Source organism: Martes martes (genome assembly GCF_963455335.1).
Source record: "Martes martes genome assembly, chromosome: 18".
In the NCBI taxonomy this organism is placed as follows: domain Eukaryota; kingdom Metazoa; phylum Chordata; class Mammalia; order Carnivora; family Mustelidae; genus Martes; species Martes martes.
The window spans coordinates 34,527,523-34,541,215 of record NC_137906.1 but is presented as its reverse complement, the minus strand read 5'-3'; positions in this window follow the sequence as shown (position 1 = coordinate 34,541,215).

Sequence of the window (13,693 nt, the reverse complement as noted above, 5' to 3'; positions counted from 1 at the left end):
TGTTTGGAAAGGGGGTAAGGCAAATTCAGTTGTCATTTGTGGTTTTATCATCACATAGCCCTCCCCTGCATGACAAGTGAGGCAGGATGGGTCTTGGGTCTGGACCCCCCAGCTTTTCCTCCAGTGTTGTGGGAGGTCTCCAGCAATCTACCTTAAATGCGTGGGCCTTGGTGTTCTCCTTGCCAAGAGGGGTGGCCCAATCTATCCTACAGGCTTGTTGACCCAGGCCCATGGGTCAGAAGGGAGACCCCGGAGCAGCCCGTTTTGGGGGGAAAAGACCTGGATGTTGGTATTTCCGCCATAAAGTCAGGTGCAATGATGATAAACATGCTATTTGCATATAATGACTATTCATGCTTAACCCTAGAGCAGGTAGCATTGTTACTCCATATTGTTACCATTATTTTATTGTTTGTTATTATTGCATTTTACAGACTAAATACTAAAGGATCAAGAGAGTTGAAGGGGACTTGTCCAAAGTCACTGCCAGCTGGTGGGAGAACTGAGACTTAAACCTGGTCTTCTAGACTTCTAAAGCTCTGTTCTTGTCCCCTGAGCTGTGCTCCTGGTGAAAGATGCGGAGGGGGCTGGAAGCTGGGTCTAGAAATGCAGGAGAGCCCGGACAGATATTTGAAAGTCTGGGAAGGGAAGGCATGAGCTGCAGAGGCTCCTGGGGCCCGCCCCTGTGTCTAGCAGCTGACGTCTTTGAGAGGATCTGCCATGAAATGTGTCCCTCCTGCATTCTGAAAGTTCAATGGGATGGATAAGAGAGTTGGGTCTGACAGAGTTGGTGACACATGGAGCTTGTCTGTGTCCTTCTCAAAAAGCAGAAAGGCGGAGGGGTAAGGAGATCTTTGATAGATCAAACTGGCCAGAAACCCACCGCGGGTGAAATGGGAAAGCAGCCCAGTGATTGAAAGGGGTAAGACAAGGGAGAACTAGCACAAGTCTAGCAACCAAAGTCACTGCTGTGCACGTCTGCTCACTGACGCTCTGCCCTTTGTCCATCCGTCAGCCCCTTCAGGTCAGACTCCCTCAGCGCCACGGCACCAGATAACCCATCTTGCCACTTACTCGTATACCCACAGCAGAAATATTAGCCTTGTCTGCCTCCCAGAGAGGCCATGAGGATGCACGGAGCGTAAGTTTAAGCACCATCCCTACAATATGGTGAGCATTCAAGAAATGGAGGGAGTTCTTATCATCACCCACGAACAAAAGCAAGTAGGTTTGATCATGAAAGACCCCAAAGGGCAGGTTGCCTTGTCATGGGATAACCAGAGCTTTCCTTGTCTCAGAAAGAGGCACACTAAGGCCAGCCACCCACAGGACCAGTGAACCCCCATCAAAGAGAAACACACTTGGGACCCCTGTAAAGAACTGCCTGTAGACGTCATTCTGCAGACTGTTGAGGGAGGTGTGGGGCAGACACAACTGGCTTCGCATTGGGATGGGAGATGGGTCCGACCCCCAGTACAACAAGGATACATGAGAACGTATCGGGTCGGCAAACGGAAAATCACTAAGAAGAAGCATTAGGACTCAGGGGACATTCTGGCTAACCCAGCCTAACAGGATTAGGACTCCTCCTGAAGGCAGGCCAGGGTGTCAGACGCCAGCTGGGGTTGGCACAGGGTGATCGGATATCAACGTGAGGATTCTGGGTAACCTGGACAAGGCAGAGATGGACACAGAAGGCCCAAAGCCGGGGCTGGTTGAGAAGCGGGCTCAGAGCAGTCCAAGGAGGGTTTGCTCAAGAACACAGTCTCTGTCATCCATCCCCGGCTACCCAGACCCCACACCCTCTCCAAACCACTTTTCCCAGAATCCCAAACTCAACTTCACTCAAGGCATTTGGGTACAAATGGGTATGAGGAGCATGTGCCCAAGTTCCCCACAGGGCTAACGTTCTGGTTCAGGTGATCTAGCACCGACTTTGGCCACATGTGGCCCCATGCTCTAAGAACTCCTCCACGCCGTGATCTGCTGTAGCAGAGATTCTGTTCGACCTACTCTCTGGGACACCTCCGGGTTCGGCTCCCAGGGACCCCCTGCACAGAGACTGCCCGAATGGAAAACAGAGGGTCTTCGGTTGGTCCCACAAACCCAGACTTGTTATGGAGCTTGGAGTTCTCACGGAAACCTGGTTCAAAGTGCTGGCATCACTTAACAACACCAGGGGCTCCCTTTTCTTACACACCTAGAGCTTCTCGTTATCCTACTCATTTGCTCTGCAGTCCTCAGAGGCAGAAGCTTCGGTCTCCGCGTTTCACAGATCGGCGAACTGAATGAACACAGCTTCTGCATCAAGGTGAGGCGGCCTCGGACGGGTGGTGACCCCAGCGCGCTGAGCCTGGGGCTTCCAACGATGCGCTCTACTGTATGGGCAAGCTACCCCACAAAGCATGCGCAGAAGGCCCCAAAACGGTCATCAGAAATATCTCTGAGCTACAAAGGGTGTCCAGGAGAGAGAAGGAAAGAATTTAGGGGAGACAGGAGAGCAATTTTTTCAGTGTGAACTTTTTAATGAGGTTAAGATTCCATGCACTGCTCCTTCTGGGACTGTGTATGTCGGAGGTGGGGTGAGGGCGGGGAGTGTGGGAGATGTTTGCGGGTGCGTGAGAGACAGGGAGTAGGGGGGTGGAGGGGAGGCAGAGACAGTGAAGGAGAAGCAGAGGGCAGGGGGAGACCTCCCAGAGAAGAGAGTGGGTAAGATAAGGGTTTGTGGTGTGTGGCAAGCGGATGGTTGAGTGTGTGTGTGTGTGTGTGTGCGTGTGCGTGTGCGTGTGTGTGTGTGTGTGTGTGTGTGTGGAGGGCTTGGGGCATGAGGGTAGGTTGGGGGGGGAAGTCTGCAAACACAGCTGTGTTAAGTGTGTGATGAGTGTGTCAGCGTGAAGGTGTGTGAGGAGGCCTGGCTAGCGTGGGAATGCTGTAGGTGTGTGGGGAGGGCGCGAGGCTCAGGGTGGAGATGGGCAGGAGGCAGAGGACACAGTGTCTGCAACTGTACGGGATGCTGGGTGAGGGGAGGCTTCTGAAAAGCAGCCAACATCCCAGCCTCCTTGGCCAGTCTTTGACACCACCGATCCCCCGGAACAACCAGAGATGCACCACGCACCCGCCCCAAGGTCACAGTCACGTTCTTTGCCTCAACGGGATGCCACCCAAGGACTGGGGTTGCAGCTTTACGTGGCTGTGGCAGAGAAGATCCTGACAAGGAAAACCCCTTATCGGTCCCGGGGTGTGGAACACACATGTGGCTTAAAAGACGGCTTTGTTCGACCACCAATTAGTCCTGCTTTTGAACATGTTTTTGCTTGCATTTGATTAGGACTTTAAAAGCGCAGCTTAACGCTTCCTGTCTTGCCTGGAGCTGTGGTTCCCCTCCCTTCCAAAGGCTTGTCTGTAAATTCAAGCATCATCCCTTGCCTTGCACCCTCACCTTCCAGGGGATTAGGTTGGAATCCCCGGTGAGTGAGCCTGCCCTCTGCAGGGTGGTTCTTGTAAATGAGGGCCCTCTTCACTCAATCCCCCAAAAAGCAGGGCTCCCCGAGCATCAACCACGTTTGCTAGGAGCAAAATGCGTGTTTTTCACCTACTGCAGAGGCTTCAAACCTTTTCTGGGTCATAAATTTCTTGGAAAAATCTGAGGAGAGCCGTTGACCTTCTCCCAGACACATGCACACGTGTGAGGAGGCATGCGAGATTTTCCACGCAATTCCCAGGGTTTGTGGCTGTGGCTGGGCTCCCTAAATGTCGAGTCGGAGGTGGGGGATCCTTGCATAAGTGATTTGCGGATGGAGAGCTCTTGGGACAAACTTGAAAGGAAGTGAAGGGAGCAGGCTGGGCCAGAGAAGGAACCTAAGCAAAGAAATAGGGTCACCCAAAGTGTAGCCTGGCCTGATCCCACTAGGCTCTCCGGAATATATTTATGACCAAGGACTGGTCCCACCATAAAGCAATCTGTACCCCCGCCCCATTTTCAGTCATCAGCTACGGGCCACCCCCCTGGGGACATCTCTCTGTCTCGGACATTTCAGGCAAGGCAGCCACGGCTGACCAAGGGCATTTCTCCGCAAAAGGATGGATCCAGGGGCGTGTGTGCCAGACCAGCTCCCCCGAGCTCACAGAAGCCAATATCCCGACCCTGTGTTCAGTGCTCTCACCTTTGTAGTCTGCAGTCAGCCAAGGTGGGAGTCCTGATGGCATAGAAATCTGCAAAGCTATAAATTGGGGATTTTTTTTTTTCTCCCTTAGGAGAAAAGAGTGTTACCACTGAGGTGCACAGCCCTGGGTACAGCTTTTAACCATGAGTTCAAAAGTCACAGCACCGGGGTGGGGGGGTGGGGAGTCCACTGTCCCAGTAGAGCAAATCTGAATGAGTCACCAACACGGTGGTAATGACATCATGGACTCCCCTGAAATCAGCCGGTGGGCCCCGGCTTATAAACGGCGCCTACACAGAAACAGAATCTGAGATTCCTGAGCTGCCTCCAAGGCCCTTGGGCAGCCAACACTCAGCGACCTTCACTCCTGCTGTGACAGTCCCCCTCCCTGACTCACCCCCACGTGGACACTGCCTTTCCAACCTCCCCTAAACAACAACGCCAGCGCGATCTCTCCAACACACAGACCGAACCCTATCACCTCCCTGCATGAAAACGTGGCATTGTTCCCTGCTGCCCAAAGGCTCAAGCCATGGACGCAGGATCGATGCCACCCACACGAGCTTTCCCATACCGGTCCCTGTACTCCATGTGTCCTTGCTCCAAACACACTGGTTGTACCCTCAGACAGATTCCTGCCGTATCTCTGCCCCGGCCCGTGTCTACAGTACCCCTTCTCCCCCAGAAATCCTCCCCTGGGGCTCAAGCCACCTGCACAGTGTAACTTCCCTGACCCCGAGGGCAGATGCCACGGCTCCCGCATCTGGGTTCCCGGAGAGCTTCCGCACACCCCATTCACGGCGACCTCAACCACGTTTACCTGTAACGTACACCAGTCTGTGTCCCTCGCCAGCCCCCGATCTTGGCAAGCACACATAGTATTTTCCTCTTTTCTGCATCTGCAAAACCGAGCACATGGCCCAGCACACAGGACATCCTCGAAGCACTGATTTTAGGCCCAGGACGCTCTTCCTCTCCCTGGTGCTTTCATTTCTCCGTTCATCATCGCACAACAAACAGTCAGGCCATTATCCCGGGTGTGTGATATAACAGGGTGGTAGAAAGTGAGGAGGTTGTGGGGGAGGGCATGGCAGGGAATTTCGAGGCGTTGTGGTGGGGGGAAGTTTCTTGAGCTTCCCAAAGCCACCCGATCAACCATACAGCGGCCCCAACACAGCAGCACGACTCTCCTCTGAAGAGGAAGAAAGGCATTTGCTTTCTCCTCTGAAGACTTACTTGTAACATAGACACCGTTGATAGAAAATCTCCCCCTGTGTGCCCCAGGGTGTTGAAAAGATGCATTAAATAATGCAGGGGGTGAATCTTAACGACCCACGCAGTTGCTAGTCTCTGCTGGGTGGGTGTCTTCATGAATATAAGGTGTTACTTGAGATGGGTCTTCACAGGTTCTAGGTCATGGCCAAAATCTAAGTGATGTGGTCTGAGGTTTCTGTTGCTTGTGAGGAGAGAGGCTTTGAGAGCGATCAGCTTTCTTTAGAGGAGTGATTTTTTTTTTTAAGATTTTATTTATTTATTTGACAGGCAGAGATCACAAGTAGGCAGAGAGGCAGGCAGAGAGAGAGGAGGAAGCAGGCTCCCCACCGAGCAGAGAGCCCGATGTGGGGCTCAATCCCAGGACCCTGAGATCATGACCTGAGCTGAAGGCAGAGGCTTAACCCACTGAGCCACCCAGGCGCCCCGAGGAGTGATTTTTTACTGGTACAGCTTGATGGCTATTGCCTTCTGGAAAAAAAGTATTCGGGGGTGGGGGAGATCTACCAGAACAGAAGAGGGAGGCAACTTGCCAGCCCCCTCATCCGCCCTGCCCTCTGCATTGGGAGTCTGACCGGAATGGACCGCACCCATGGGCTCCCTGGCTCCCGGTCGGGTCAGACAACGGGGCTCCCTCCCTGACACTCCCCATGCTGAACCACGCTGGACTGCCTGCCATTTGACCAAAAGTCACAGTTTCTTTCCCCTTCACGTAATGCTTCCCAGCGTTCTAGCAATGGATCCTCCCTTCTCCTGCCCTCAGGGTTTCGGGGTGGTGACAGTTCTGCCGCTCCCAGCCCCTAAAACCTCACTCTCACTTATGAACATGGCCCCTTCATGAAGTCTCCTGGGACACTCCTAATTTGAATGTGTCCTCTGTTTTGCCCCAGGACCCTGGCCAATCCAGTGTGAGGGCAGATTGTCTCGGAGAGCCAGAGGAAGCTTTGACTCCTGGATCCACTGTTGCCATACACTTCGAGGCAAGGCCTTTTGCGCCTTTATAGCTCAGTGTCCTCAACTGTAAAATGGGTATGAGGGCCCTGAGCATCACACAAGTCAATGGAAACAGAGCACCCAGAGAAACCCTGGTCCTACGGCAGGAATTCATTCTCTCTCCTCTTTCTTTTCTCTGTCTCTCCTCCCATTTTCCCTGCGCCAACATTTCCTCCTGTCTCGCAACAATGGGAGGCTTTGAGTGATTTAAATGCTCTTGTCTGTTGCATGAGTCAGAAACAAGTGACAAAACCGAGTGATAAATTTACCCGGGCCACAGACAGCAGCCTTTTGGTGCTTGTCAATAAAATGTTTAAAATAGGACTTGATTTGCTTTCGCTCTAAAGAAGGTTATTAACTTGCTGCGATCTGGCCGGGGAGGAGAAGAGCGTGTCGTTCTCCACTGCTCACCAGGTTTTTAATCAGCACCCAGGGCAGAGCGGGCCATCCTGGCGCGGGCGGTAACAGCTCACGGAGCTGTCTGGGTGACCGCGGGGGACAAGGGCTCCTTGGTGAAGACGTTGATAGATGGGGGAACTCTGCTCCAGGCCTGGTGCCTGCTTTAATTGTCACTGGTCCCTAATCCTCTTCGAATTCCAATATTCCAAGTCTCAGTCTATTGGGGGGGGGGGCGGCGCAGGGAGGACCCTGGACGGTGGGCTCTGCCAAGGCAGCTAGGGGGCACAGCTACCCTTGAGCCATAAAACCAGCAAAAATGGCTTCTTATACCAAGCCTGAGGTTACACCACGTAAGCGTTCCTCTTCCTCCTTGTGTTTCCCAGAAAACGTGTTGAAGAGAAAATGCCAGGATCTTCTTCCTCTAAAATCCAACTCAACAATCAAGAGAGGATGAAAGCACCAGGCCCTTCGGACACGTTGTCAGAGAGGTGTTCTTTCCCCTCAGGGAGCTCTGAGTTTAAGGTATATTTTGATTAAATAGAATAATGACACTTTCATTCATTCATTCAGTTAGTGACGCGCCCCACCCCCCGAGTTGGCGGTGACCACACTCGTGTTCGTGGAACTCACCGCGAGGAGGCCCACACAGCGGTGACATTTCTTCATGCATCGAGAGGAAATCTCTCCAGCCACATCACAGAGACAACTTTTCACCTACGGTCACCCAGCCCCTGCCCCCACCGCCCACCACCCAGCATCTCCCCCAGCCTCGAGCAAGCACATTATCGAGAAAGAGCCTGATCTCTCTCCCACACATTTTGGGAGCCTCAGACGACGACGTTGCTAAAGCAACAAACCCAGCCTCTTGCCACATCAGCTCCCCCGGCTGTACAACGAAGACAGAGCGACCTCCTTTGCAGGCTTGCTGTGGGCGGGCCGGCCAGGTGAGCGACATGTGCGGCAAGACCTCTAGATCGCCCCTGTCACCGTCGTCATCACCATCCCTGCCGTTTCTGTGGCTTCTTCTCAACTCCCGATGCACGGAACCAACAGCTTCATAGGACAAATGGCACACATGCTCCAGACGCCCCATCAACGAGTGGTGGGGACCAAACCGCAAAAACCCGCAGAATGCTCTTTTCCTTCTCCCTGATCCCACCCGAGAAAAGGCCAAGAAATGCCATCAGAGAAAATGAACTCAGAGTCTCCCTGGATGGCAGAAAATCAACAGCCACCGTGACATCAGAGAGGAGGAAGCAGACAGACGAGGGCCGATGGGAGCCTCCTCCCCCCAGGTCTTCAGCCCCTTTAGGGGATGGGAACATCCATCCTTCTCCCCGCATCCCAGACTCTCTGCTCAGGCCCTGCACTGTGCTTACCATTCCCCCTGCCCCAGAGAGAAGGAGCGGCCGGTCTGACCCTGCCCAGCCCTCACCTCCGCGGAGCCTGGTTCACCGTGGGAGAGAGTTACTGTGCCTTCAAGGTCTGCATCCTTGAGCAGATCTCCTTCTGGCTTTCCACCCCCACATTGTCAGCACATCTCGACAGGATAAAGCAAGCAGGGGATCTCAGTGAACCCTTTTCCAGGCATAATCCACATCCCCTGGCTAGAGTTTTACTGCCGTGCCCTGGGGAGTATTGGGTGCTTACCCAGCTATTAAAAAAGCAGTACTTCCTTTCCCATTTGGCTGTTGCTTTCTGCAAATACCGTACTTTCCCTACTCAGGAACCCTTCAGAGAGAAAGACAGAGTGTCCGGGCTGAACTGGAGCGTGTCTTTGTTTGGGTTCCCCCGGGACCAGACCCCTGAGACACTAATCTGAGTGCAAACCGTATTTTTCTGCAAGTTCGTGGAACACAAGAAGAAATAAATGCTTCCCCAGCACTGTGCAAGGGACTGTGGGCAGCACAGCCGCCTGCCGCATCAGTGGGCCTTCCAGGCGGCGAAGGGCATGACCTCAAGAGCCAGGTTCAAATCTCAGCTCTGCTGCCGCCAAACGGCGCATCAGTCACAAATGGCTTTGTTCCTCGCTGTCCTCATTTGCAAAATGAAGACCATTACTGTACCTACTTCTAAGGGCCAGTATGAGGGTCACGTGAGTAAATATCTAGAATGCATTCAACACCTAGTAAACACTATACATGCGTTAAATAAAACAAAGGCATCGGGAGACCATCCCAGGGAGTTTGAAAGCATCATGAACCATTTACTGCCCTGGGTAACGACCCCCGTTACCTCATATCGTCCCTACCACTATCCTCTGAGCTAAGGACAACTGTGATGATTTTGCTCACATGGAGACTGAGTCTCCAAAGCCACAGACTCTGCCTTAGTCAAGCACGTAGATCCTCCGTGTACCAAACATAGCCCTGACACACACAATCAGTTTTGGAAGAGACGCATCTACTATTACTTTCCTGATCGTTCCTGCCCCGTGTAACATCAGCGACAATTACTCAGCCAACCAGAATAACTGCATAGAGATGTTTCCCTGGGTGATGCACTGGTGTGATCATCGCCGCTGAAAGAGTCATTCTGAAGCCCTTCGGGGAACTGGGTCCTTCCCCAGGAACAGGCCCAGGGCAAATCCACTCTCGTATCTCCGAGGATGGTACCAAGAAATGAGAGGAGTTCTGAGAACGGGAATGCCTTGGAGCCATCACCTGGGAGATGCTCTCGGAGACACAGGCTCTCGGTTTTCATTCTCATCCTGTCCACTAAAGGGCAGATTCCCCCAGAGTCTAGACGTTGACTATGACCGCAGTCTACCTGGCCAGTCCCTGGCACTGCTTCTCACCCTCCCTCCTTCCTCCGGCATACTCTGATGCTTCACAGAGCCCTGACTCTGTCCTCTGGGTGCACTGTCTTCACTGGAATCAAACTCCCATTTTAGACTTCCTCCCCAGCATCCACCCTGTTTGCCCCGAGTCCTTAGGTATGCGAGGCTCTCCCTTCCCAGACCCAAAGCATCAAAGTGCTGCTGATTAGAGCTCAGCTTAACTAGACCAGATCTCCTTCAACATTTCCTCCCGTGTGCTTGGCGCTTGGCTACCTGGAGGCCCCTCACTTCTTACAGCAACTCTCATGAAAGATGAAGTAATTTCCTTGGCGGGGGTGGGCAGCAAGACACTCATTTTGGATCAGAGCGATTTGATGGACTAGTAAAAAGACGCCAGGGTACACGCTCAGATAAACCTAGTTTTAAATCTCAGAAGTACTAACTCTGATCTGTGAAGCTGCTTAGCTGCTCTGAACTAGAAATCCTCACCAGTAAAGTGGGAAGAAAATACTAACTAGCACCCCTTTGATGAAGCCCTTGGATGAAGGTCATGGCAGCTGTAGAGCCTGAATGAAGCAGAGCCCCACCAACACAGTCCTATGCATCTAACACACACCTGCTCTACTCCAGACACGGTGGGGGAAGGGGTGACAGGGAGGTGGGCAGACGGAGACCACAGGGCTGAACACATCCCAGCCATCAGCCACCAAAGACTTCGCCTCCCGAGGGCTCTGCTAGAGTAAACTTTGGAAACCGCACACATTGCCCATATCACTGGGCGTAGAAACTAACTTCCAAGACGGCCCCCAGACCTCCCAGCTTCTGGGCTGATCTTGGCACATTATGTAGGGCCTCCCCTCTTGGGTTTGGTATTTTCCAAGGCAGGCTGCAAAGAGAGGCCGATTTAGGCAAACCACTTTCCTTCCCTCTAAGTCAGATATCTTAAGTCAGATCGACTTGGAAACTGGAGCGGCAGCCTTGGGTACCCATATTTAGGCACCTTTCCCACCTCTCAGATTCTCACTCAGCCCCGGGAAGCAGGGTTTCCGGCACTCATGTTGGTAGTGGACATCAACACCGCTTGCCCCCTGAGGGGACTGGTAACACATCTGCATTGATCCAGGGAAAACGGACTTTCCCTTCTGGGCATTTGGACTTAAGACTTGAAGTAGGACAGGAAAATTCTGGAAGTCATCCTTTGCCCATGGAGTGGGAAGAAAGAAAAAAAAAAACTGTTCCCTGCAGAGGGAGAAAAATGGATCAGATGCACAGAGAAAATCATAGATGGGAGAGCAGAGACTTGTGCTGGCTTTCTGGTTTCTCCATCCACTCTTTGCTCCGGTGTGGTACTCCGGGCCACTCTGAGAGTCTCTACAGCTTCTCGTAATCACTTAGCCCCTTACTGTCTATTTTCTTATTCCAGCTCCACTGGGATCTTCCCAGCACCTGCCATGACTCCTCAAAAGCCCTGGACCCAACAAATAACTCATGTATTCACCTGGGAGTCCCCGTCCAGTCACATCACTATGTTGGCCCCAAAAGGTCACGTATTCACTCAACAAATACTTATCCAACGCCTTCCCTGGTCCTGGCCCTGAATGAGAGTCGTGGAATATAGAGATGTAGAACACCATTACCAGACCAGAAGCCACCCTCTGGGACGTGAGGAGAAAGCAGGCTTACGTGTCTGCATTCGGAGCAGTGTGCAAAGAAGCAAGCAAATCTGACAGCTGTGTGACCTCACCCCACGGCTTCCTAGCTTTGGCATGTTACTTCGCTCTCTGGACCTCAGTTTCCTCATCTTTAAAATGGGCATGGAAGGAAAAATGGATTGGATGGGAGAACCCAGAAGACACACTTAGATCAACATCAGACACACAATAAGCATTTAGGAAATGTCAGCTTGGGGGAAAAAAAAAACCCCACACACACCTGTAAGCCCACTGGTCCTATCTCTTGGAGGAAAGGTGCCTTGGTCCCCTTGAAACAGATAAATAGGATCCCTGACTTTTTTCTGACCAATGCTTATCACATCTCAGACACTATCGCCACAGGAAGAAAACAGAGAACGGTAACCCCAAATTCTCCAACCACAAGTGCAGAGGAGACAGTCCCGGATTGAAAGCTGCTGACAAGAGGGGGTTTCCAGGGCTCAGCCCAAAGAATTTCATGCTGAGCCTCATTTGGTTTCGGGGAAATGTACTGGGCTGGCCACGGTCTAGTGATAATCAAATCATCCCTGTCCGAGGACAAACCAGGTCATGTAACTTCATGAAGGGCCATGAGTTGCAGAAATGGCCAAAACCTCTACTGCAAAACAAAGCCAAGAAACACGACCTGACACAAACCTGGAAGGTTCTGGGCTCTATAATGGGGCCTCAGAGCACCTGCTGGACACCCCAACAGACAGCTGGCCTATATGGGCAAAAAAAAAAAAAAAAAAAAAAACCCCAAACCCCACTGCTGAGGCTGAGAAGGGTCAGAAGAATTTGTCAAGAGGCCAAGGAAGTCTGTGGAGTGAGGGAGAAGGAATACGTGGGGGCATGAATCTCCCCACGTGAGGTTCCCACCGCCAGGAATCAACAGACCCGCGGGCTGGAGTTGGTCCACTCGGCAAATGGAGGCAAGTCCGAGGCAGGAAACGCCCTCCGTCCATCCATGGCCACCACGCAGGATTGCCTGGCTTGGAAATCATTCAGATTGCCTCCTAGGGAAGTTCTGGAGCTCTGGCAAATACTCTGGTCTTGCTGGCCTTGGGCACGTGTGGAGGCCACCACATGACGTCCCAGGACAGGGAGGCGCCGCTGACCTTGCTTCATTACGCACTGGCTGCGGCCCAGTCTCAGCCCAGTGCCCGGGGTCCTAACTCCCATCCTCAAAGGTCTGAGAGTTACCTCCCACAGGGCAGAGGGTAGTAACACTAGCCTGAACCGTATCCCAGCTCTTACCATCTCCCGAGTGCTCACCGTGCGTCAGCTTGGACGTCAGGCTCGCTCACCTCCGAGTCTCAGGCTGTGAGAAAGGCAGTCCTATTATCTGTTAGCAGATGAGGACACTGAGGCTTCCCCGGGGTGCGAGTTACTTTTTCTGCACGACAAACGATCCTTAAACTTAGGGTGTGATACCACCACCATTGTGGGAACGGTTTGTCTCTGCTCCATCACGATGGGGACTCAGCTCAGGACACTTGATCGGCTTTTGGGGGAGGGGGTGCTGACCCGCATGGATGGTTTCTTCACTTACATCGGACACTCGGGCTGGGTGAGCTGGAGGCTGAGCGCAGCCGGGGTGTCTACCGCAACTATACTTGATCTCTCCATATGGTCCAAGCACAACATGGCTCAGCACCAAGTCTGCTTGTCCCTCTCCCTCTGCTCCTCCCCCTGCTCTCTTACTCTCGCTCACTCGCTCTCTCTCTCTCTCTCAGATAAATAATTCTTTTAAAGTTGCCCACAAAGCAAGAAGGGGCTCAATGCCCTAAAACCCTCTGGGAGGAGACAGATGAACCCAACAGGTTGCCGGGTGTAAGGAGCTAACCTAACATATGTGTCATCACGAACTCTGTCCGACAGATGAGGAATTTAGGTTCAGAGAGGTTAAGTGACTACCTCAAGGTCACACCCCATGTGACTCTCCTTGGAAAATCTGCTTTCCTTGCTTTCAAAACTCCCTTTCCAGGTTGGTATTGATTTGCTATTGAGCAATTTCCTCAGAATTTTCAGTAACATGCTCCCTCTTCTGTCTCTTCTTTGTTTGTTTGTTTCTACGCTGGTTGAACAACCATATGACAAATTGCATATCTAATTAAGGCCGGTGAGATAGAGAGGTACATGCTGATCTTCACGGGCGGCGTTTGAGGTTAGGCCTTGAGAACACAATGAAACACCATCACTAATCAAGCTGACGAGGTCAGCGACACCGGTTCCCTTCATTCTTTTCATTCTTATTAGGATAATTTTACACTTCCTGTGCTCGGCAATTGAACAATGATTACTTTGCTAAATACTACATGAGTTTTGACAAAACAAACCCCCGAGGAATCAAAATAAGTAATTTCTATTCAGCAGAAATCATTCTCAGATTAGTC